Source organism: Hippopotamus amphibius, chromosome 5 (genome assembly GCF_030028045.1).
Source record: "Hippopotamus amphibius kiboko isolate mHipAmp2 chromosome 5, mHipAmp2.hap2, whole genome shotgun sequence".
In the NCBI taxonomy this organism is placed as follows: Eukaryota; Metazoa; Chordata; class Mammalia; order Artiodactyla; family Hippopotamidae; genus Hippopotamus; species Hippopotamus amphibius.
Window position 1 is genome coordinate 13,268,403 of NC_080190.1, and position 24,551 is coordinate 13,292,953.

At 50.0% G+C, this 24,551-nt stretch overlaps 1 protein-coding gene across 5 annotated transcripts in view; it reads right to left on the minus strand.

Moving 5' to 3' along the window:
* Positions 1 to 24,551, minus strand: part of GRK5 (G protein-coupled receptor kinase 5) — a 217,917-nt gene that overhangs the window by 150,467 nt on the left and 42,899 nt on the right. The window contains exon 1 of one of the 5 annotated variants that reach the window (XM_057734477.1): positions 3,011 to 3,464. The exons of the other annotated variants lie outside the window; for them this stretch is intronic. The gene's annotated coding sequence lies outside the window, so the exon portion shown is untranslated. Of the gene's footprint in view, positions 1 to 3,010; positions 3,465 to 24,551 lie in introns of those variants that run through there. 5 annotated transcript variants of the gene reach the window in all.

Sequence of the window (24,551 nt, forward strand, 5' to 3'; positions counted from 1 at the left end):
GCACAGGCTCCATTCCTTCCTTCAAGGACCGCCCAGCCTAGAGAGGTGGTATCAGTAGCCAAGGGTCCAGCCACACCTGAGAGCAGCAGGGCTCCGAGCAGGGCTCTGGAACCTGACAAGGCTCAGTTTAGATGTCAGGCTCACCGTTCACGAGCTGCGTCTACCTACAGTTACTTCGCCTCTCTGAACCTGAGTCCTCCATGGTGACGTGGACATGACAGTGCCAACCTCCCAGTGAACAGCCTGCCACTGGCACCTGACAGAGCAGAGAACGACCATGCTCCTGTCTTGGGCTTTACGGAGGTGTGAACAGCGGTGTGGGAGACAGGGGAGGCGGCCATGGATTTTGCCAGAGAAAGTCCGAAACATTTTAAAAGATGAAATGTCACCTGAGCTAAGCCTGAGATTAGAATACAAGTTCTACAAGAAGGAAAAGTAGAGAAGGCATTTGAAGCCCAGAGGAAACAGGCATTTTTTTCTTGAGGGGCTTCTGACATTTCTTTGTCCTGAAATGAAAGATCTGTGATGAATTATTACTAATAGATGGATGGATGTAGCTTTTCCTTCCCTCCTTCCTTCTTTCCCTCCCTCCTATCTTCAACATAAATTTATTGAGCACTTACTATATGCCATACACTGTTGTAGGCACAAGGGACAGATTAGTGAGCCAGACAGACATGATGTCTCCTGGAGCTGACATCGGACCCTCACAACCACCCAGAGTCATTTTGGCCAAGTTAAGAAGCTTGAGCTACACACAGCAGTTAGAGCAGAAGCAGATCAAAGGAAGCTCAATCAGCCTTCACCCCCGACGCCCCACCTCCCCACCTTTCCCACCCAAAGGGCCACACCCAGACAAAGGAATGGGTGACCATCTGCGTGGCGGGCTGAAATGAGCAGAGACAACAGACTTCCAGGCTCCCTCAAAACTCCTGCCAGCCACTCCCCAGCTCCTCGTGTAAATAATCATTTAGACAGACTCCAGAACAACCTTTTCCCTTCAAATTACAGCAAGTTGAAAAGCAGAACCCACAGAGGCCAGCAAACTCCTGAGTGAACAGATCTTGCCCTTGTGGCTTAAGGAAGGCCGAGGGGGCCACAGAGGCCCCAGGTGGGGTTCCACACTGCCCACTGAACGCTTAGACGTTGCTGACAAGCCCATCACAGGCTGCGGCAAGCTTGTTAGGCCAAAACACCTAATACACACACACACTCTTTTTCCCAAGCAAGGGGGCAGATTTTACTTCAAAGGACTTACAGCAGTTTGCGAACTCCATTAATGAAAGAAATTGTTCAGTGAGCTCAAAATTACCCTTAGGAAACATTAAGAATTGTCGAAGCAGGCTGAAGGGCACAGTGGCCTCAGTAATCCATCCTTTCTATGTCTGAGTACACCTGAAGTTTTGCAAAATGAAAAATTTCAAAAATTCAGATGAAACAACACCACAATACCTTAAGGCTATAGGGTAAATAAAAATAAAATATTCGCAGTAGGGTTAATAAAAATAATAACCTCTAGATTTCTGGAGTGCTTTGCTCTACAAACTGTTTCTATGTGTACAGCATGTAATATGAACGTGCAGAGAAAATACCGGTTATTAGATCCATTTTGCAGATGGGGAAGCTGAAACAGACTTGCCCAAGGGCCTTCTGCCAAGAAGCTGTGGGTAAGATGAGGACTTGTTACGTGGACTTCATCCCTGGCTATGGTCCAGCCCTGGAAGCTCCCTGCTCTTCCACTCCTACCTCAGGGGATGTGGCCATATCAACCAGTTTTTGTTACTTTTTAAAAAAATTATTCTCTGGTTGTTTTTTTTTCTTGGCTGCACCGCTTGGCATGTGGGATTTTAGTCCCCTGACCAGGGACTGGACCCGTGCCCCCTACATTGGAAGCTCAGCGTCTCAACCACTGTACCGCCAACACTCCTTTTCCCAGCTACCTAGTCCTACTTCTGCATCACAAGGCAGGATTTTTTTTTTTTAACATTTATTTATTTATTGGCTGTGTTGGGTCTTCGTTGCTGTACACAGGCTTTTCTGTAGTTGCGGAAAATGGGGGCTACTCTTCATTGTGGTGTGCAGTCTTCTCATTACAGTCGCTTCTCTTGTTGCGGAGCATGGCCTCTAGGCACTCGGGCTTCAATAGTTGTGGCATGTGGGCTCAACAGTTGTGGGTCGTGGGCTCTAGAGTGCAGGCTCAGTAGTTGTGGCACACGGGCTTAGCTGCTCCTCGGCATGTGGGATCTTCCCAGCCCAGGGCTCAAACCCATGTCCCCTGCGTTGGCAGGTGGATTCCCAACCACTGTACCACCAGGGAACCCCACAAGGCAGGATTTTAAGATCTGTGCCATGGCCTCCACGAGTCACATGGGCCTGACTATTCAATCACCCACCAGGGCTTCTTAGCCCAGCATCCATCTTCCCTGCTGGATCTTTTGACCAAACTCTTATTGGGCTAGTGGATGGTCCTCACTATAAAGTGTTTCCAGCAGCATAAATCAAGTCATCATAACGGAACGCTTCCCCTGGCCAGCCTTAAACATTCCAAACCCGACGCACCTTTTCAGAAACCTCGTCTGGTGGGGAGACTGGCCACAGATAGCTCTGATCTTTGCCCTGAGCCAGGAATTGAGACTGGGGGGAGCCTGGCCCAGGGAGCCCTCCTCTCACCACCCACTCTCCTCTCACTGCACCAGGACCACCCAGGAAACGTTTCAAGTGACAGTGTTAACCCCTTGCATTCAAGACCCATTTGAGAAAATACTAGCACATTACTGCCCCCCCTTCCGTTTACACACCCTTCCCGCTGGGTCTGTAACTTCTAACCTCCCCTGCGACAGGCTGCCTCCAAGCCCGAGGTGCCCTAAATGCGCCAGCCAGAGCTAACCCCATGATGTACGGGTCTGATGACTTCACTCCTGACACCAGCCCCGAGACGTCCTCTATTTGTATACTCAGAACCTCTGTTATGTCTGAAACCTCGTAACCTTTCCCGAAGAACACATCGTACCTGTTCTGAGCTCCAGGAGTTTTGCAACCGTCCTTGGCCAAAAGCAACACGGCTCAGAGCCAGATCCCCACGCAGACTAGCAGGGCCTCCCCGCAGCTCAGGGCTGGAAGCTCAGGGTGTCTGTGCTCCGCACGGCCCTGCCCAGGCCCTCTCCCAGAGAGGGAGTGAGATGCTCCATTATCTGGGGCAGCCCCTAGGGGGACATCCCTTTTCGAGGTGACAGCTTTCACCCAGCACACACACCTGGGGAGAGCCCCAGTGAGTACTTTCCCAACCCAACACACATGCTCGGGCCTGCCATGCCCTCTCTATCTGTTATTCCCTTTGACCACTTCCTCATGCTTCCTCAGCTCCAAATGGCAACAAATCCCAATATTCACCCATTGACTAGCAGAGTGGTCCAGCATAGCAATGCCCAGCACAGAAACCACCGGACATGGGTAGCTACGGAGCACTCAAGATGCAGCCAGTCCAAACTGAGATGTTAAAATACTCACTGGATTTTGAACATGAAAAAAACCTGCAAAATATCTTATTAATAATATTTATATAGACGACATGCTAAAGTTATAATATTTTGCTTATAGTGGATTAAATAAAATATATTATTAACATATTTTCAGGTTTTCTCTTTTGCTTTTTTTTTTTTTCTTTCACTTTTTTTAATGGGATGACTAGAAATGTTCAATTTCACAGGAGGTTCATATGAATTTCCTTTTGGACAGCAATAGTCTAGACAGTGGCTCTGATCCACAACCTGGGTCCAAACCTCAGCTCCATTTACTAGTTGTTTGATGTTGGGCAGGTTTCTTTCCCCATCCGCACTCCAGCTTCCCCACCTGCACACAGGGGATAAAAGTACCTACTGCCCAGAGCTGGAGGAGGATTCAATGAAATCACATAGATTTGCAGTTACCACAGTTCCTGGCATTCAATAAACGTTGGCTATTATTCACGCAACAAAGATTTACTGACCTCCAGACTTGCCAGGCTCCGCACTAAGCCCTGGGGACACAAAGAGGAACCTTGAGACATTCCCCTGCTGGAGGCGTTCCCGCTCCCACCTCTCAGCTCCAAGTCAGGCCTTAAAGAATCAGCTTCACCCCTCAGCTTTGCTACTAACTGTATGACCTTGAGCAAGTTATGCTGCAAGAAGGGGGACTCACGGTCCCACCTGCAGAGTGAGGGGTAGGACGTCCAGCTCAGGCAGACACTTGATGACTCTCTGAGATTTCACGGAAACCATCAGCAGAGTCAGGCCACCACAGAGCAGGCCGGTCCCCAGAGGTGGCGCACAGAGCACAGAGCTCGCTCACCCCTAGCCCACGAACAAGCCCCCCAGGGGAGCAGCATGTGTGCCCCAGGCCCCATTAGCACTTGGCCAGGGAGCCCAGGGATCGGGGCATTCCAGAAACAGGCAACTCCCAGTCCCGGGAACGTGTGTGAGCTGCTCCCTCCCTCAGCCCCACCCCACGTCCTCATTTCCCAACCTTGGAGAAGGACTTGCAGGGCCTGGGGGTGGCAGTGAGGAGGTGAGGAGGGGAATGGGAGGTGGGGCTTGGCCTCACTTTCACAGAAACCTCAAGATCAAATATTTTATATCACCTTCAAATGACACTATGCTCAGCCGCAGGGAGAGGGGACACAGTGTGAGCCCAGTTCCACCCCACCTGCAGCGCACTGTGAATCGGTATTTCTTCTACACCCTGTCGTTACCTTGTACCTAGAGTTGCTTCTCAGTTCTTGTTTAAAAAGCATTATCTTAATAAAGGTAAATCGTTTTACATACCATCGCGTTTGTAACCTTCCTGTGGAATTTTAAATTTTTTTAATGAACTTGTAGGCTCAGAATGAAACAAAATATCAGAAGCAGGCAAGGCCTCTCACCACCTCTGAGAAGCCCTGACACGTGCCCACCTTTGCAGAAGGACCAGAAGTCCATGGGTACTTGTGACGGTCCAGGCTCAGAGGAGGGCCTGAACCCCGGTCCGGAGCCTGCTCACACTCACCAGATCCCACTAACTGGAGCAACTGCAGGCTCCCCACAACCCCTCAGATCTGCCTTCTTACAAGAACTCGCCTTTAAGATTAGACGCCCAAGGGACTTCCTTGGTGGTGAAGTGGTTACGAATCCGCCTGCCAACGCAGGGGACATGGGTTCGATCCCTGGGCCGGGAAGATCCCACATGCTGAGGAGCAACTAAGCCCATGAGCCACAACTACTGAGCCTGTGCTCTACAGTCCTCGAGCCACAACTATTGAGCCCTTGTGCCACAACTACTGAAGCCCGAGCTCCTAGAGCCCGTGCTTTGCAACAAGAGAAGCCACTGCAATGAGAAGCCCACACACCTCCATGAAAAGTAGCCCCCACTCGCTGCAACTAGAGAAAGCCCATGGGCAGCAACGAAGACCCAACATAGCCAAAAATTAATTAATTAATTAAAAGAAAGATTAATCTTGTTTGCTCAGGAAACAGCAGCTCAAATGCTTCTAGAAAGCCTCCTCAAAGCCTCTAGGGCCTCCACCAACGCTGGACCCTGCTGACAACTCCCGGGGCACTTGTTTCTACTCCTTAACTGCGGGCCCGGCCGCTGGACGTGAGAGCAGGAGGTGGTTCTGGACCCGAGGACCAATCTTCCACACTCCAAGTGAGATGCCTGGAGCCCCAGAGGCCTCAGTCCAGCCACCTGGGGGTCTGTCTAACACCCCAACCCACATTCCTCCGGCAGCTGCCGTGCCCGGGCCCTGGTCTAAAGAGCTGGGGACACAGTTGGTGAGGGGGACCGGCAGGCAAGGAGAAAGACCGAGCTGAGGCAGGCTGGTAAGCACAGGTGGAGAAGGCAAGTGGATGAGCAAGTTGTGGGGACGACGGAGCTGGGGTCAGAGAAGTATCTCCCAGGGAGTGACGTCAGGGCTGAAGACGGAAGCATGAGTGGGACCTGCCCTGATAAAGAGCTGGGAGAATGTTCCAGGCCCAGGGAACGGCACACGTGAAACAAGACAGTGAGAGGGAGGGCCTGTGCATACCCAGGGAACTAAAACAGTGCAGGGGCCTGAAATCTGTGCAGGGCGGGGCTGTTAGTGACTCACCAGGTGGAGGGTGCAGCTTGGATTTGAACTCTAGGAAGGTTGCTTTGCTGACCAGGCAGACTGCAGTGGGAGACAAACCAGACGTGGAGGGACCACTTGGGAAGCCGCGGAGATCATCTAAGCCAGAGACGTGGAAGGTGGTTCGGAGGGAGAATCACCAGCGTTAATGAGAAGTAGGACGGGCTCGAGAGTTGACGCTGGGTTTGGGGCTTGGGTGACAGGCCACTCAGGCTGTTTTCTGTGCAACGAGACAGCCCCTAAGAAATCAGAGGCTCAGTGTCCACCAAACCCACCCACCAAGCTCAGTAAGTGGCCGCGTGCTTCTCTGTCACCAGCTCACCGCTCCAGTGTTCAGCCGGGCTTCCCAGCCCCCATGGGGGATCAGATGACCTGATGGCCTGGTTCAGGGATGGCAGTGCTCGAGGGCACACTTCCAAACGGGCAGGGGCCCAAGAGGCGAGGCAGCTGAGCAGCACCCTGGGAACCCGAGGCAGCCTGCCAGCACGGAAGGCTCAGCACGCTCACGCCAGGGGCCAGCCACATCCCTCCCTGTGCAGAGGATGCCACGTGGAGGCTGGTTGCAGAGCAGCAGCTCGCCCACAGGCTGGCTGTCACAGGCCGGACATACAAGCGTGGGCCGAGCCACAATGAACAGTCTGTGGTTGCCTTCGGTGTGCCTGACACCTGACAGGAGCTAAAAAGCAAGAGGAAAGGGGCAAAAGAGCAACCTCAGGGCAGAGATTACGAACCCAAATTACAAGGGTGAGTCAAAAATTACCCACATTCCGGTTATATTAAAGCTTCTGTAAATGCGACAGCCGGAGTGCGGATAATTTTTGACTCACCCTTGTAGTTTGTAATCCAATGATCTGGATCACAGAGTTAGACCCACAAGAACTGCCTTGGGAGCAGCAGGGGGAAGGAGGTGAATATTTTCCAAAGGAGGTGGGGAAGGCAGGATGTGCACTAAATCCGAGAGGGAGGTGAAGGGGTATCCTAGGTGAAAGGAGTGATCCAGCCCAGGTGTGGAGACAGGACATGGTGGCAGGTCAGTCTGGCTGGAGCAGATCCTTGCAGTGAGGAGGAATGAGCAAAGTCCTGAGTGCAAGAGGCAGGCATTGGGCTTTCTCCTGCAGGCAATGGGAAATCATTGCCTCCAAAGCATTCTGCAAGGAAAAGTTTAGCAGCTCCTCAAAACATTAAACATAGAATTTCATTACCATTCAGCAATTCCACCTCTAGGTGTATTCCCCAAAGAAATGAAAACAGGGACTCAGATACTTGTACACCAATGTTCACACAGGCACTATTCACAATAGCCACAAGGTGAAAACAACCCAAGTGCCCATCAACAGACGAATGGCTAAACAAACTATGGTATATCCACACAATGGGATATTACATACATGCCACAATATAGGTGAACCCTGGAAACATTATGCTGAGTAAAATAAGCCAGGCACAGGGCTTCCCTGGTGGCGCAGTGGTTAAGAATCTGCCTGCCAATGCAGGGGACACGGGTTCAAGCCCTACTCTGGAAAGATTCCACGTGCCACGGAGCAACTAAGCCCGTGAGCCACAACTATTGAGCCTGTGTGCCGCAACTATTGAAGCCCACACGCCTAGGGACTGTGCTCCACAACAAGAGAAGCCACTGCAATGAGGAGCCTGCACACCACAATGAAGAGTAGCCCCCGCTCGCAGCAACTAGAGAAAGCCCGTGTGCAGCAACGAAGACCCAATGCAGCCAATAAATAAATTAAATAAATAAATAAATTTATAAATAATAATAATAAGCCAGACACAAAAGGACAAATACCATATGATTCCACTAACATGAGGCACCTAGAGTAGGCACATCCATAGAGGCAGAAAGCAGAACAGAGGTCACCAGGAGCTAAGGGGAAGAAGGAAAGGGAAGTTATTGTTTAATGGGTATAGAGTTTCTGTTTGGGATGATGAAAAACTGCTGGAAATGGTTCATGGTGATGGTTGCACAACACTGTAAATGTAACTAAGACCACTCAATAGCACACCTTAAAACAGTTAAAATGGTCAATTCTATGTTTTCTGTTCGTCCAACACCTGGAGAGACCTGGTTCACTTCCGGGCAAACATAGCAGAGCTGAATGCAACACGTTTACTCCCTCTCCTTCCTGAGACCCCTAAAATAACAAGGAATAAGACAGGTATCAACCTACAAAGGCAGAGGGAACTGGAGAGCGGATGACAGCAGACCAAAGCCATTAGAATCACTTTTTTTTAAATGAATTTATTTATTTATTTATTTATTGCCTGCGTTGGGTCTTCACTGCTGCACACAGGCTTTCTCTAGTTGCAGCGAGCAGGGGTTACTCTTCATTGCAGTGCTCGGGCTCCACATTATGGTGGCTTCTCTTGTTGTGGAGCATGGGCTCTAGGTGCATGGGCTTCAGTAGTTGTGGCACATGGGCTCCAGAGCACAGGCTCAGTAGTTGTGGCGCATGGGCTTAGTTGCTCCACAGCATGTAGGATCTTCCTGGACCAGGGATCGGACCCGTGTCCCCTGCACAGGCAGGTGGACTCTCAACTACTGCACCACCTTGGAAGTCCCTAGAACCACTTTTGAATGATGACAGAGGGATGCATGGGAGGGCACCGGCTCAGCAGGCCAGAGAAAGCTGCTGTTCACGTCCCTGCAGGCAGCAAAGCCAACAAGAAAAATCCCATTTGTAAGCTGGGGGCAACTAGTGTGTTGGCCCACAGGCTCGGAGTGTTGATTTTGTGGACGTCCCAGCACAAACTGTTATCATCACTGACATAAAGCACGCTTGGGATATTTCATTACCAAATATAACTTGTCCCTGCACCAATATTTTTAAGTCACTCTTCTTCACTTTACAGTTGTTCTGCACAGATAGGGAAAAGCCCCCAGAGTTAAAGGTGCTAAGGCCTCCAAATCCCTGGGTGCAGCACAGGGGCATCCCACCGCCTACAGGTAAAGTCCCAACGCTGCTCCTGCATTCAGGGTTTTTCCCATTCTGGCCCCAGTGCAACTCAAACAAGGGACTTGTGGGGTCAAGACAGCAGGAATCCAAGAAAAGGAGGCCACAGAATCAAAACAGCCTGTGCAACCAGGTGGTGGGATTCGTGCCCCCCCCCCCCCCCCCGCCTCCCCACCACCACCAGCACAAGGCGTGTGCAAACTGACCCACAGCCTCTCTAGGAACAGAACCAGGACTTCACACTCTCCCGAGGTTGCTCTATTTTTCACACACTTCCCTTCCACTTCACTGCTCCCCAGGAAATGGTGTGAGCGCCCCCAGCGAGAGCACGCGCTGCCCACCCAGCAGCTATGACGTGCGTGCGCCTGGGCCCTGGCCCTCAGCCTGGAACACACCGCCTCCTCCTCACCCCCGCAGGGCTGGAGGCAGCCTTAGTTACAGAACGCCCGGGGGCTGCAGGCCATCACTGCTCATTCCCCGAGAGCCCTCGAGAGGCGTCCGTGCTGTGGAGGGACGAGAGGCCCCTGTTGTCACCACAGGAGTGGTCTGGCTTAACCATGGCCTGGCCCGGCCCACCCCAGGAGCCCCTAACCTGCCCCCTCCCAGGCCTGCTGTCATCAGAAAATCTGCCTCTGCTGCCCTTTCCCCCAGATGCTGAGTCTAGCAGGGACAGAACCACCCTGTTCATCTTTCTGTGGTGAGCACCTAGCTCAAGCCCTGGCACCTGTGGGGGCCAGTAAATGCTGGGTGATGGGAAAAAGGGCTAGGAGGAGACAGGGAGGAGCTCTGATTCACCGCTCAGGCAGGTCAGATTCCAGACTGTCCCTTCGGTGGGCTCATGTCAATCTGGGGGTCAGCAGAGAAGTGACCCCCAAGGCATCCAAGCACTCACAAGGGGGCCATGGGAGTGTCCACCTCTTTAAGGCCTCCGGGTGGGACACTGTGGCATTGGATGAGGCAGTTCCTTGCCACGTGGCTTGTTGACCTTAGAGAAAGTCAGTGCACCTGCTGTGGCTTGGGTGGGTGGGAGGCATGTACACACAGAAAGAGTCTGAGCTTCCCCTGTGCTCCCCAGCGGCAGCTTGCAGGGAGGTACCAAGGCCAAACAGGTCCTGAACCTACAAGTGGAGGAGGCTGGCTCACGAGGCCTGTCACTCAAGGCCAACCACAGGCCACTAGGTGATCGCAGGAAGGAACAGGCTATGGGAGAATTGCTGGGAAGGCTTGTTTAAAAACACAGATTCCCAGAGCTTCCTAGGTGGCGCGGTGGTTAAGAATCCGCCTGCCAATGCAGGGGAAATGGGTTCGATCCCTGCTCCAGGAAGATCCCATATGCTGCAGAGCAACTAAGCCCGTGCGCCACAACTACTGAGCCTGTGCTTTAGAGTCCATGAGCCACAACTATTGAGCCCATGGGCTGCAACTACTGAAGCCCACACGCCTAGACCCTGTGCTCCGCAACAAGAGAAGGCGGCTTCCCTGGTGGCACAGTGGTTAAGAATCTGCCTGCCAATGCAAGGGACACAGGTTCAAGCCCTGAGCCAGGAAGATCCCACATGCCTCGGAGTAACTAAGCTCATGCGCCACATCTACTCAGCCTGCGCTCTAGAGCCCGTGAGCCACAACTACTGAGCCCATGTGCCACAACTACTGAAACCCCTGCACCTAGAGCCCGTGGTCCGCAACGAGAGAAGCCACGGCAATGAGAAGCCTGCGCACCACAGTGAAGAGCAGCCCCCACTTACCGCAATTAGAGAAATCCCATGTGCAGCAATGAAGACCCAACACAGCCAATAAATAAATACATAAAAATAAATGTATTTATTAAATAAATAAATAAAAACACAGATTCCTAGTACAGTGGGGTAATCACTGTAGAAACTGACAGTTTGTCAATTTCTGGAAAAGTTAAACCTATACCTACCACATGATCCAGCCATGCCACGCTAGGTATTTACTTCTAAGTATTTTCCCAAGAGAAAAGGAAAAATAGATGTCCATAAAAAGACTTACACACAGTGTTTGCAGCCACTTTATTTGTAATAGCAAAAAGACTGGAAACAATTCAAATGTCCAAACAGGTGAGTAGATAAGCAAGAAAGGAACTACTGATACGTACAACAGAGTGGATGAATCTCAAAATACTTACACTGTGTGAAAGAAGCCAGATAAAAAAGAGTGCTAATTATACGTGATTCCATTTATAGAAATCTCTAAAGAATGTCAGCTCATCCATAGTGACAGAAAACAGGATGAGTGGTTGCTTGGAGTTGGGGGGGAGGCGGTCGGGGGGTGGTGAGAGGGAAGGATTATAAAGGGGCATCTGGAAACTTGCAGGGGTGACAGACAGGCTCACTAACTTGTTAGCGGCAGTGGTGTGACAGGTGTGTGGATAAGCCCAAACTTTTCAAATTGTATACGTATAGTTCATTCCCTTCAATTATACCTCAATGAAGTGGCTTTAAAAAGAATATAGGGACTTCTCTGGTGGTACAAATGGTTAAGAATCTGCCTGCCAATGCAGGGGATACAGGTTCGAGCCCTGGTCCAGGAAGATCCCACATGCCTCAGAGCAACTAAGCCCATGCACCACAACTAGTGAGCCTGTGTGCCCCAACTACTGAAGCCTGCACGCCTAGAGCCTGTGCTCCTCAATAAGAGAAGCCACCGCAATGAGAAGCCCATGCAACGCAACAAAGAGTGGGTCCCGCTCACTGCAACTGAGAAACCCCCCGCGCAGCAATGAAGACCCAACACAGCCAATAAATAAATCAAATAAATAAATTTATTAAAAAAAAAAAAAGAATATAGATTCCTAGGTGCTAGTCTGCAGAGTGAAGGCCAGTTGTGTAGTGGTGGGAGTATTATAGAGAAAAGGGGGTGGGGTACACGCCTTTCCCGACATACCGGAGCAGAGCAATGAGGACCAGCCACGAGGATCCCAGGCTGCCGTCTTCCACTTGCCACCTCTGCCCATTTATAGGATATACACAGGGAACATGTCTCAGTAGCATCAATTATCCCTCCAGGGAAAGTATGCAGACATCATTATTTCTACCTTGACATCTGGAAACCACTCCATGTCCCCCAGAACTAGTTTGGAGAACCACTAAGAAGGGAAAAGTGCACACAGTCAACCACTGGTATGGTCTCTCCGGCCCAGTGTGGTGGTCTGTGAGCTCTCTTGGGGGTCTGGCTGAAAGGATCCTGGTATCAGTAACCCATGCTCAGTGTCTAGCAAGGGGATTCCAAACAATTCTGGACACATCACCACCTAATTCTTCACTTGAGAACAGTGAGGCTAAAATTTTATTCACCCAGGTGAGGCTAAAACCTGGTCATGTTATCCAGAAATTTGGCCAAGGAATCATAAATTTTCACAAGAACAAGAAGTCGAAATCTGGCCATCAAGGGACTCCAATTCAATTTCTAACAAACTTCCAGGTCAGGCTAAATGATAGGTCTGACATTGCTACAATTATTTCTGCTTATATATTTACTTTGTGGGTCTTTGTGGGTCTTTTTCTTTCTCTCCTCACTCACATGCTCAGGCACAAATGAAGACAGGAAATATGCCAAAACAGTAATGGTTGGTGGACTTCGTTCTTTGCAGAAATCTTTCTATCGTATGATCACATTACTTTAAAAAAAAAAAAAAAGAACCACATCATGGGACTTCCCTGATGGCACAGTGGTTAAGAATCTGCCTGCCAACACAGGGGGCACGGGTTCGATCCCTGGTCCAGGAAGATCCCATAGGCTGCGGAGTAACTAAGCCCATGTGCCACAACTACTGAGTCAGTGCTCTAGAGCCTGCGAGCCACAACTGCTGAGCCTGTGCGCAGCAACTACTGAAGCCTCTGCTCCTACAGCCCATGCTCTGCAACAAGAGAAGCCACTGCAATGAGAAACCCACACACTGCAATGAAGAGTAGCATCCACTTGCCACAACTAGAGAAAGCCCACGCGCAGCAACAAAGACCCAACACAGCCAAAAAATAAGTAACAAAATAAAATAAAATAAAAAATAAAAGAACACATCGTAAAATATAAACCTCACTTGCCAAAGTGGTACAGAAGCGACAAACAGCATAATCACGACCGATCACTGAATAAGACTTGTGAACGGCAACAAGCATGGGTCAACCAGAGACAAGAAGGGTCTCCACTTGGCCCTAACTAGCTGTGTGCTCTTAGGCCTTCCATTCACCCTCTCTGGGCCTTTTCTCATACGTAAAAGGAGGACTTCATCCTCCCCAAAGTCCCTCCTCTCTTTGACAGCCTAGGACTCATCTCATATCCTGTTGGATTTCAAATACTCTTGGAGTCTTCTATTCCAACCTGTTAGCTGGGTTGCTAAAATGTCAAAGACAACTTCAAGGAAATCAAAAACACCCTCTGATTTCATTCAAAACTTCATCCTTGACAGCAGGATCTAAGCTGCATGCCTTTCCAGCAGAACCCCAGTATATCCCACCTCTGCGGCTAAATGTGTGTGAAACATTAATCTGGCAAACGGAGGAGAAAAGACGTGAATTCCTTCAAACCCCAACTGCGGGAATCCTCAAAACCCACTGTGATGCTGGGACAGCTGTGGACAAGTGCACCCTGTCTGCATCTTTAGTACTGCCCAGCAAGACGGTCCCCAACTCCTGCAGCCCTTCTTTTCATGTCTGATGTTGACACTGAGTGCCTAATACCCATTTTTATAATCCTCAGCCCTCTCCCTGAAAAAAATGTTGCATTTTTACTCCAATGAGTAATATCTGAATGCCTTCCAAAGGCACCCATCTAATTTATTGGCATCTCAATCAAATCATCAGTCAGAAAGAGCAGCAGCCAAAAGCACATCACGTCGTGACTTTAAAACCACAGCAGGAAAAAAAAAAAAAAAAAATTCTGCCTTGGAGAATTCAGACTTGACCCAAGTTCCAAAGGTCATCATTTATCACAGGAAATAAAGGGTTCACCGTATGTTTTTCTTCCTCTATATCAAGTCTCCATCACAGGAAAGTTTACATAAATGAAACATAAAATTGAAAGGACTGCCTGTCTCCAGGAAGTGGTAACACGATCCGCGGTCACAGATCCAGTCCTGCCCAGGGTAAAGGAAGCTCTCTCAAGTTGCCCTCATCTGTTTCTAACAGGTCAAGTGCAGGTCACAATCACACAACCGGTCCAGGTCACTGCTCAGAGAAAAGAAACCAAAGATGCTGATCAACCGTATGCCCTCCTCACTTCACTCTGGGTGCTTATCTGGGCTGTAACCCCAGCAACAGTCAGGAAACTTGCTCCCCACCCTGTGTGATGGTCACACCCATGGTGACGGTGATATGAAGTACTAGCTGCCACCTACTGAGTCTTACAAGTGTGCTAGTGACTATACTCCAGTGTCTACCTCATTTCATCTTCCCTGAACAGGTGAGGAAACAGAGAGCCTCAGGAAGCTAGCATGTGGCCAAACCATAATTCGAATCCCAGGTTCTGAACCACTTGCCAACATTGCTCTCTGGGAAATTTTACATTAAAAAGGTCTCTGCATTTCCACAGCAGCTCCCCTGTAACAGTAGGAACCTGCAGCCCACAGAGGCCAGGAGATTTGCCCAAGGCCACCTAGCGAGGAGCTGGAATAGAGGCAGGAACCCTTGGGTGCTGATTGCCCTGGCAGCGTTCTTGGGGTGGCAGAGCCCACCCAGAGGGCCCCAGCTCTGTTAAAGGACACGCGGGACCATCAGGCAGGGGGATGCAGAAAGCTAAACTGTAACTTTCCTTCAACCCCTCCCCCCGCCCTTCCACCGTCTCCAGCTGCAGACAGTGGGCTGGAGAGGAACACACCCAGCCTTGCTTCAGGGGACACGGCACAGTCACCAAAGGAAACAGAACCACAAAGAACAGCCACGTAAAGAGACCTGCACCGAGTCTCCCAGGTTTCCAACCAATCAGACACCGCTTACAACACCAGGGTGACACGCGGAATCAATGGGCTGATCACCTTCTGAAGGCAGCACGGTGGGTAAGTGCGTAAGGAAGCCGCACAGTGAAGGTTACCCCTGGGATCTCTCTGCCTGTCTCCTGCTCGCCTGCTTCCCCTTCCACATCGTGTGCGGCCCTAACCAGAATTTTTACCGCTTGCTGCTTCATTTCTTCTAGCTTTGTGAGCGTCAGACATCTCAAAGATGCATGTAATGTGTGTTCCTGTGCCCCAAAGGAAACCCCTGGCCTCCCTGGGTCAGTGTTATAATCTGGTGTTGGGCAGTGCCCGGGTCCCACTTCTTGGCTCTTCAGTGGGATGGCTGGATTGGAGCCCATCCCGCATCACAGGCTGAAGGCCAACCAAGCTCTGCTGTAAACCGAGCACCTCGGGGCTCTCTCATTCATGACATAAACCCAGCTCCAACTCGCTAAAGAGAAAGAGAACACATAGGATCAAACAAAGGCTACCCAAAAATCTCAACAAAAGACGACAGCGAAACCACTGAAAAGCCCTAGGCATTAGAAGATAACACAGGAGAAAATCTAGATGACTTCAGGTTTGGTGATGACGCTTCAGATACAACAGCAAAGATATGATCCAAGAAAGAAAGAATAGAAAAGCCGGATTTCATTAAAATTAAAAACCTCTGCTCTGCGAAAGACAACGTCAAGAGAATGAGAAGACAAGCCACGGACTGGGGGAAAATATATGCAAAAGACACATCTGATAAAGGACTGTTATCTAAAATACACAAGGAATTCTTGGGACTCCCCTGGCGGTCCAGTAGTTAAGACTGCACTTTCACTTTTGGAGGCACGGTCCGATCCCTGGTCAGGGACCTGGGATCTCGTAAGCTGTGCAGGCAAAAAAATAAATAAATAAAATAAAATATACAAAGAACTCTTCAACTCAACAATAAGAAAACAAACTACGCAATTAGAAAATGGGCCAAAGACCTTAACAGTCACCTCGTCAAAGAAGGTACACAGATGGCAAAGAAGCAAATGAAAATATGTTCCCGATCCTATGTCATTAGGGAAACGCAAATTAAAACAACGAGATACCTCTACACACCTATGAGAATGGCCATAATGTAGAACACGGCCAACACCAAATGCTGGTGAGGATGCCGAGCAATGGGAACTCTCACCCACTGCTGGTGGAAATGCAAAATGGTACAACCACTTTGAAAGACAGTTTGGCAGTTTCCTATAAAACTAAATGTCCTCTTACCATATGATCTAGTAACTGCATTCCTTAGTATCGACCCAAAGGAGTTGAAAACTTATGTCCGCACAAAAACCTGCATGCAGATATTTACAGCAGATTTATTCATAATTGCCAAAACATGGATGCAATCAAGATGTCCTTCAGTAGGTGAATGGGTAAACAACCTGTGGTACATTCAGACGAGGGACTATTAGTGCTAAAAAGAAATGAGATATCAAGCCACAAGAAGACACGGAGGAAAATTAAATGTATATGACTAAGTGAAAAGAGCCCCATCTGGGAAGGCTACACCCTGTATGATTTCAACTATATGACATTCTGGAAAAAGCAAAACTATGGAGGCAGTAAAAAGATCAGTGGTTGGCAAGAGTCTGGGGTAGGGAAAGAGGAACAGGCAGATCATGGAGGACTTTTAGGGCAATGAAAGTATTCTGTATGATAGTATCATGGTCGATACATTTGTCTAAAGCCACAGAATGTACACCACCAAAAGTGAACCCTAACGTAAACTATGGACTTTGTACAATTATGATATGTCGTGTAGATTCATCAATTGTAACCAAAGTATCACTCTGGTGTGGGATGTTGATAATGGAGGCGACTGTGCACATTTGGGGGCTATATGGGAACTCTCTGTAGTTTCCTTTTAATTTTGTTGTGAAGCTAAAACTGTTCTAAAAAAATAAAATCTTAAAAAAAAAAATTAAGTATACGGCTCAGCCACTTTCCCACCATCAAACAAATCCCAAAACCACAGTCCAAAAGTCGGTGGCCAACGGGAACAAAGCCTGGGGAAGTAAGTCCTGCCCTGTGGGTCAGAGCAGTGGTCTACCTGCACCTGTAGTCTGAGGTACCAATGCCTAGGGTGCCCTGGGCGGGCTGGAGGAAGCCTGGGGCCGGAGTGTTGAGGCTGGCACCCTGTCCCCAACATTCAGTCACGACCACCATGGATTGCTCACAGATAAATTTACTTAAAATCTTTTTTAAATGGTCAGGTGGAGCCTGCACCCTCTTGACGTCACCCACTCCTGATCTTTACAACCTGCTGTACCAAGGCAGACAGCAGAATCCCACAGTGGAGCTCCATCTGGAAGAGACCACATCATCAAAGTCCCCTTCATGCAGGGGTGTTCATCATGGCCTCCAACACTACTGGCCTCAGCACAGGTGCCAGTGGGTGCATTTCAAAATCACTGCCTTTGAGCTGAGAGTGTAGCTGCCAAGGCCCCTTCTGGAAATCCACAGTCTACCCATGACCTGGTGCAATCTCCTCTCTGACTGGGCCTTTAAAACTGGTTAGGGACTTCCATAGTGGCACAGTGGTTAAGAATCCACTTGCCAATGCAGGGGACACGGGTTCGATCCCTGGTCCGGGAAGATCCCACATGCTGCAGAGCAACGAAGCCCATGTGCCACAACTACTGAACCCACGTGCTGCAACTACTGAAGCCCACGTGCCTAGAGTCCGTGCTCTACAACAAGAGAAGCCACCACAACAAAGAGTAGCCCCTGCTCACTGCAACTAGAGAAAGCCTGCACGTAGCAACGAAGACCCGAAACAGTCAATAAATAAATAAATAAATAAATAAATAAATAAATAAAACTGGTTAAAAGTGCCCCATTAATCCATTAGTTGCCCTCATATTCTGAGGCCAGGGGACTGGCATGTGTGTGGTATTGAAGGGGAGGATTATGTCTGGTTCTGTGCAAGAATCCTAGAATGTCCAGAGTGGAAAGGGCTTTGAAGGCTATCAGGATGGACCACCACATCCCTGCCCCTCCCAGGGACCATCCTGCTTCTGCCTGAAGCCCTCTGGGAACAGGAATCCACTCTCTCCAGGGCAGCTTGGGTCCCTCCGCAATGGTCTTGCCTCCGGTCACTCCAGTTCTATGAGCTGGACCACAAGTGGCCTAGACAATCTGATGGGGTCAGGCCTTGGGAAGTTTAAAGGCCGTGATCACATCCCCTGCTCCCCACTCCCCAACACTCCACTTTCTTCAAGATTCTCTTGTTTTTCCAATACCCTTTCTAAGGATACTGGACGCTGGCCTTTTCAGATGCAGCTCATCCGTCGGGGCAAACCCCCCACCCACCGTGTGCTGACTCTGTGCCTGGCCCCACCTAAGCACCTTACAAACATAAGCACAGTTCATGCGCATGGCCGCCCTGTGAAAGAGGGATCTCGTACGCTCAATTTCACAGATGAGAAACGCTCAGAGAAGATAAGCAGCACGTCCAAGGTCACACAGCGGTAAGGGCAGGCTCAGGGGTGCTCCCCTGTACAAGGCAGAAGTTCAGGACATTCTGAACCATTTCTGAAGAACAGACCTTCACAACTACACTCAGGAGATCCCATCAACCTACAGTGATAAACACCTTGATTCCACTTCTAAGTGAAGTGGGTCCGCTGGGAAGCCTTTCCCAGCAGGATCTCTGAGAAGAGTCCACAAAACAGGGCCCAGCAGACAAATAACAAGAGCAACTAGCACGTATTAGCACCAGTGCCTGGACCAGGTGGTTTCCAAATACTAACTCCTTAAAAAAAAAAAAAAAAAAAAAAAATACTAACTCCTTTAAGCCTCCCACCAAGGTAGGTACTGTTTTTACAGATAAGGAAACACACAGATCAGGTAAGCAACTTCCCCAAAGTCACACAGCTGCTAAAAGTGCTAGAGCTGGGACTTAACCTTGACCAACCTAGCTCTCACACGTGGGTTTCCTCCTCACTAGTCGGAGGCCTGATACTGCCCTCCACTACCGCAGCCAGAACCAAACACACGCACACCGGCCAGGGCTGACAGTATGAGTCATTTACGAGTTCTGGACCAGCCAAGGTCTTCAGACTCAAGGAGTCAGTGAGTGACTCCGTGCAGCCACCCGGTCTAGGGCTCCAGATTTCTCTTTGTCAAGTGCAGAGATCTGTATATGCAAAATGTCTGTTTACTAGAGCAAAACAAAGAAGTCAATGCAGGCAAACAAAATCTGTAGGAAACACATGGTTTCAGCAAGTCACTGGGGCAGCAAACAATAGAAGGGAAAGGCCACAGCAGAATCTCTGCCGAGACAAACTGCCTTGCGGGTCCCAAACCTGCAGACCCCCTACTTGCACCGGCAGCTTGGGGAGGTGGGGGGTGGGGGGTGGGAGAGCCTCTAAAGAGGCAAGTCCAGTGTCTGAGAGACCACAGGCCTCCACGGCGCCTCCTTGAGTGATCAGAGCCCCAGAGGGCGTGGAGGATGTGGCAGAACACGTGTGACCAGGGTGGAGCTTCCGGCTGAAAACACCATCCCTCTCAGTGGTGTCAACAGAGCTGGCGCCTCCCCAGGGTCCACAGTTCTGCCTGACGGTGAGCGTAGAAAAGCGCCGTCTGCTATTATTCAGCAACTTCTAGGCAGGTCCTGTTATTATTATTAACAAAGATAAGATTACAACTAATAATAACGTGTGACATTTAAACGCATTTTGTCCTATTGCACCGGCCTTGCTCTCAGAGGCAGGGTAAAGTTCAAATTCCACATTTGTATTGCTCCAGAGGCTTCGCGTGCCAATTCACCTATACGCAGATGAAATTTCCAGAGCCTTCTTAAGAACTAACTGATTTTTTTTTCCTTCGAATGGAGTATGCCAGGTACTCTGCAGTTGGAGCTGCTGGAAGGAAAACGCCTATTGTCTTACTTACAAAAACTGCACTTAACTCTCTACTTCACACCTCTCAGAAGAAACCTCTGAAAATCTCCTAGAGACCCAACCAGCACACACACCCTAAGCCATGCCTTCACCCAGCATTTGAAGGTCTCTGAGAAGGTCCACTCATGCATCAACCAGCTCAAGGTCCAGTCAGGGAGGGGACAACACACCAGTACACCAACCAATGTACAATTACACACTTTGGTGAGCACTGGGAAAGACAGAAGCAAACAGGGAGCTGTGATTGAGAATAACGGGGCTGGCAGTGGTCCGCAAAGGAGCCCAGCTACTTAGCACAGCAAAGAAAGCCTCCCTGAGAAAGTGAGGTTTATGCCAAACCCTGAAGGTCAGCAAAGAATCGAAGGGGTGAAGGGCAGGGAGAGGATGGAAGGAGGTCCAGGCAGCGGGACCAGCACACCGGAAGGTCCACTGAAGGAACTAACAGGAGGCCAAATGGCAGAAGTAGACCAGGCAGGGAAACGGGTGCGAGGGGCCACAGGCAGAGTGGGCGGGGCAGGGAGACCCAGGCCCCTCCCTCCCGAAGGTCAACATCCCCAGCCTGGAGCTGGCAAGCTCCTTCCAAGATGATTCCAGGGAAGAGGCCTGGACAGCAGAATTCAGCACCTCCCATCAGTCCTGATCACCTCCTCTGGATCAATTCATTCAAGTGTGTGAGGTCTCCGAAGAGGACCTGCCCACGGAGACCCTCAACAATGTCAGCCCTGACGGCTCTCATTGCAGGGCCAACATGTTAAGGGGACACTCTCAGGAAATCTCTTCCTTGGGGACTGGGGCCTCCGGACTCCCACCTGTGCCCATTCTTCCCTCCTCACGGGAAGCAGGCCACGTCTATTGTTTTCAAACAAGTCACACCCATTGTCAGCGAAGAGGCCATGCACCACAGAGAGCAAGAAGGTGTCAGGTCCACAAGCTTCCTGTGAAAAGTCCCTCTTTGTTTAGAAATGATGCCGGCTCATTTCTACCGTTTCCATCAAAGATCAAATAGAAATCTGCCCGGAAGAGTGTGGAGTGAGGTATACGGTTATGATCCACCTGTGACGAAGGCCCCAGCTCTACCCTGAGGAGGGGCCAGAACATCCTTCCCCTCCAGAGGGGGTCTCCGGGCCCACAGGGACTCAGCTGGCAGGTGAGGGCTCCCCCTCTGTCATCCACTCCCAAATCACCCAGGAGTGAGGCCAGCTGGGGCCCAGGCCTCTGCAGATGACTGCTGAGTCCCACCTTCACCCAGGCCTGGAGACGGGGCCAGGACAGCATTTTCTAGGGACTAAAGAGACAGAAAAGCCCCACCCACCCCCCTACTCTCCTCTGTGTCCTGAGATGACGAGGATGATGATGACCAAGATGGCAAGGACAACCCTTACTTGGCATCTGTCATCTTCCATGTGTCAAGGATTGAAAGCTCAGCAACCCTATTAATATCCCCATCTTACCGAAGAAAATATAGAGGCTTAGGGAAATTAAATTAGATCACATCCTAATTGGTAGAAGAGCTAGGATGCAAGCTTAGGCCACTTCACTTATTCCAACCTCAAAATCATGCCCCGTCTATGCAACGAAAGTCACCAAAGGGGTCTAGCTCATTGATGGGGCTGCACTAATTGAGGCAGGTCCTCAGACATCAGGACCAACTGCTGACACCCACACATGGGGGTCTGCCTAGAGGTGGAAGGAAGCTAAGTTGGGACTTCCTCTATGGTATTGTAAAAGCGCTTCTTTGCACAGAAAAACAGTGCATCCAAAAATCAGAAATATGCTGCACTGGATTTTGTTTTTAAATAATCTAATTACTTCTACTTAATTAATACAAAGGTTGTTTGAAAGCTGACTTTGCTAATTCAGTTTTCCCATCTGCTGCTTCAGAAGCAGGTGAGAGAGAAATGACAAATAGAAAGAATTTCTCCATCTAGGAGCACCCAGGCAGGTGTGGGTGAGGCCAGGGCACAGGATAGGAGGGAGGTTGGTACCAGTTGTCTCCACTTTATCCTTTGCCACCTGGTGACACACCCTGCAGGTACCAAACCTGGTGGGCTTCAGAGAGGACACTCATTTGGGGATCAGCACAAACAAGGGGACCCTATCCTCTTCCTCAGGTCTGCAGTAGTCCTGCTGGCTTTTATTCCCATCCTCAGGAGACCCTCTTTCCTATGAGGCAGCATCTAGGGTTTTGGACGTGGCTGGGCAGACGGGTGGGGAGGTCGCACTTTCTGATGCCCAAGCAGCCTCCCCAGCCCCACCCACATCACCATTTGTGTGGCTGAGCCAAGGCAAAGCTCCATCAAAGCTATAGCTTTGAAAACACTCCCAGAAGCCTCTAATCTGACCCCTTCACTTCATGGAAGACAAAACTCAGGTCCACAGCAGGCACTGGACCTACTTGCTGTAGAATCTAAGACTGGTCAAGGGTTTTTTCCCCTGTACTGCAACAAGCACCTTCTACGAGCAGCAGGATGAGTTCAAGTTGGTTCTGCCAAACAGCTGAACAACCATGAGCAGCTTCTCCTGGGTAGGGGAGGGCCTAAGCCAACCCCCTTTACTCTGACCTCCACTCCTGCCCATCTTGATTTGTCAGTTACAAGTGCCAATCATGTGCCTGCCTGGACAGGGATGAACACCTGACCCAGGAGACTCCCACCCCTTGGCTGGCTAGTTCCTGTAGCCTGGAGAGGACGGATGGACTCTGTGTCCCAAGGAACCCAAGAACCCCAAGAACTCAGGGCATTCAGCTGTGGTGACATGAGAGCCACGGGATCACACAGCCTGGGAGATGAGGCTGCCCTGATGGGTCAGGTGCTGAGTCAGCAAGCAGTTCCTGAAATATGGAAAGAACAGCCTTCATTCCTTATCTTCTGGTCCATTTCGAGTCCTCACAGGGCCTGCCTTGAGATGCCTGTTGTACCTGTACAATAAACCCCCCTTTATTGGAAGTGGTTTTTATGAGGCTTCTCTCCTTACGACCAAACCAGCCTAAATAGAACTCACTTATTCCACATCGGTGCATAAAAACCTATGGGTAAGTTCCATGCAGTGAGCAGAACAGAGAGGCAAGTTGAAAAGAGCACGTGCAGTCCCTGAAGGTCAGAGTCACATCCCAAGCACAGCCTCTTCTGAAGTATTCACCAACAAGAAGGTCTGGAGCACTTACACTCTACCTACACCTGGACTAGAGGGGGCTGAAGAGTTTGAGATGCTGAAATCAGAGCAGTATGCCACAAAAAGGAAGAAAAAGGCTACCTCATGGTTAGCCGTGTGTGTGTCCAACCCTCGCAGTCCTTGAAATTACCTGGGACCACTGGTCAGCTTTCTAAACCACGAGTTGCTCCTGCATTGAAACCTTCTACGGCTCCCTAGTGCTAAAGCCCTACCTCCTCACTAAGGCACCCAGGCCCTGGGTGGAATCTTCAACCAACTTACTTCCTTTTTTGCCATCTGGCACCCCACCCCACCCCGCCCCCAACCTCCAGTAGCAGCTGGAAGATCGCTGAACAGCCTTGCTCTTTCACACCACAGCTACAAGGAGAGGCACAAAAGCCACCCACAGGTGACCTGGTCTAAGACTTTGCCTCTTAACGTACCACCATCCTCAATCCCTAACTCAGGACCCAGGCAGCTCAGCTTCCGGCACCTTGCCAGTCTAAGAATCCCTTGTCTAGCCAAGGTGAGAATGCTTGTAGCCCAAGGCCCAGCTTACTGGGCAATTATAAACCCCACCCCCAGACTGGCAAGCTGGCAGGAGAGGCCATCTAAACCAGCACCAGATAATAAAACACATCTTCCCACCCCCACCCTAACCCCACCAAACTGGCCAAATCCAGGCTCCACGGGAAAGCAGCAGCGGAGGCCCTCTGGTTTCTCAACCAGCTGCCCAGTAAGAAAAAGCAGCTAGGCCTCTTAGGCTCCATGTAGAGTCCACCTTCCCTGCTTCCTGTCCCAGCCACAAGGATTAGATAGCATGTTCCCTTGGCTCACCCTACAGGTTTACATTTAAACTTCCTTACCTTTAAAATCACACAAGTTATGAAAGGGAAAGAAAAGCTCACTGGATGGTGGCTGAGCATTTGGGAGGGGCTCTCCTTGGTAAAAAAACAACCAGCATTGTTTCTAAAAGTAGGTTAAGAACTCACACTGCTCAGGCCCATAGCAGCCTCAAATAAACCTCCCTAAGGCAATGGGCACAACTGTTCCACCTCAGGACTTCCTCCTAGGAGAAGCCAGGGATGTCTTCTGTCCCAGGCTCAGCTAAGGACACAAATTTTATCATGGGGCCCCACTCTCAGGACCTCATTTAAATCCGATCACCTCCCAAACGCTCACCTCCTAAATATCATCACACCGGAAGTTAGGGCTTCAACATACGAATTTTGGAGGACACAAATATTCAGTCCACAACCCTAACTTTGGAATTTAAATCCTTGCTCTTCCACTCACCTGCCCAGGAGCCTCGGCAAAGGCCTGCTCTACCTTGAGCCTCAGTTTCCTCATCTGTAAAACAAGGCTAGTGATGCCTGGCTCATACAGGAGTTAAGAAGATTAAAGAGAGACTTCCCCAATGGCACAGT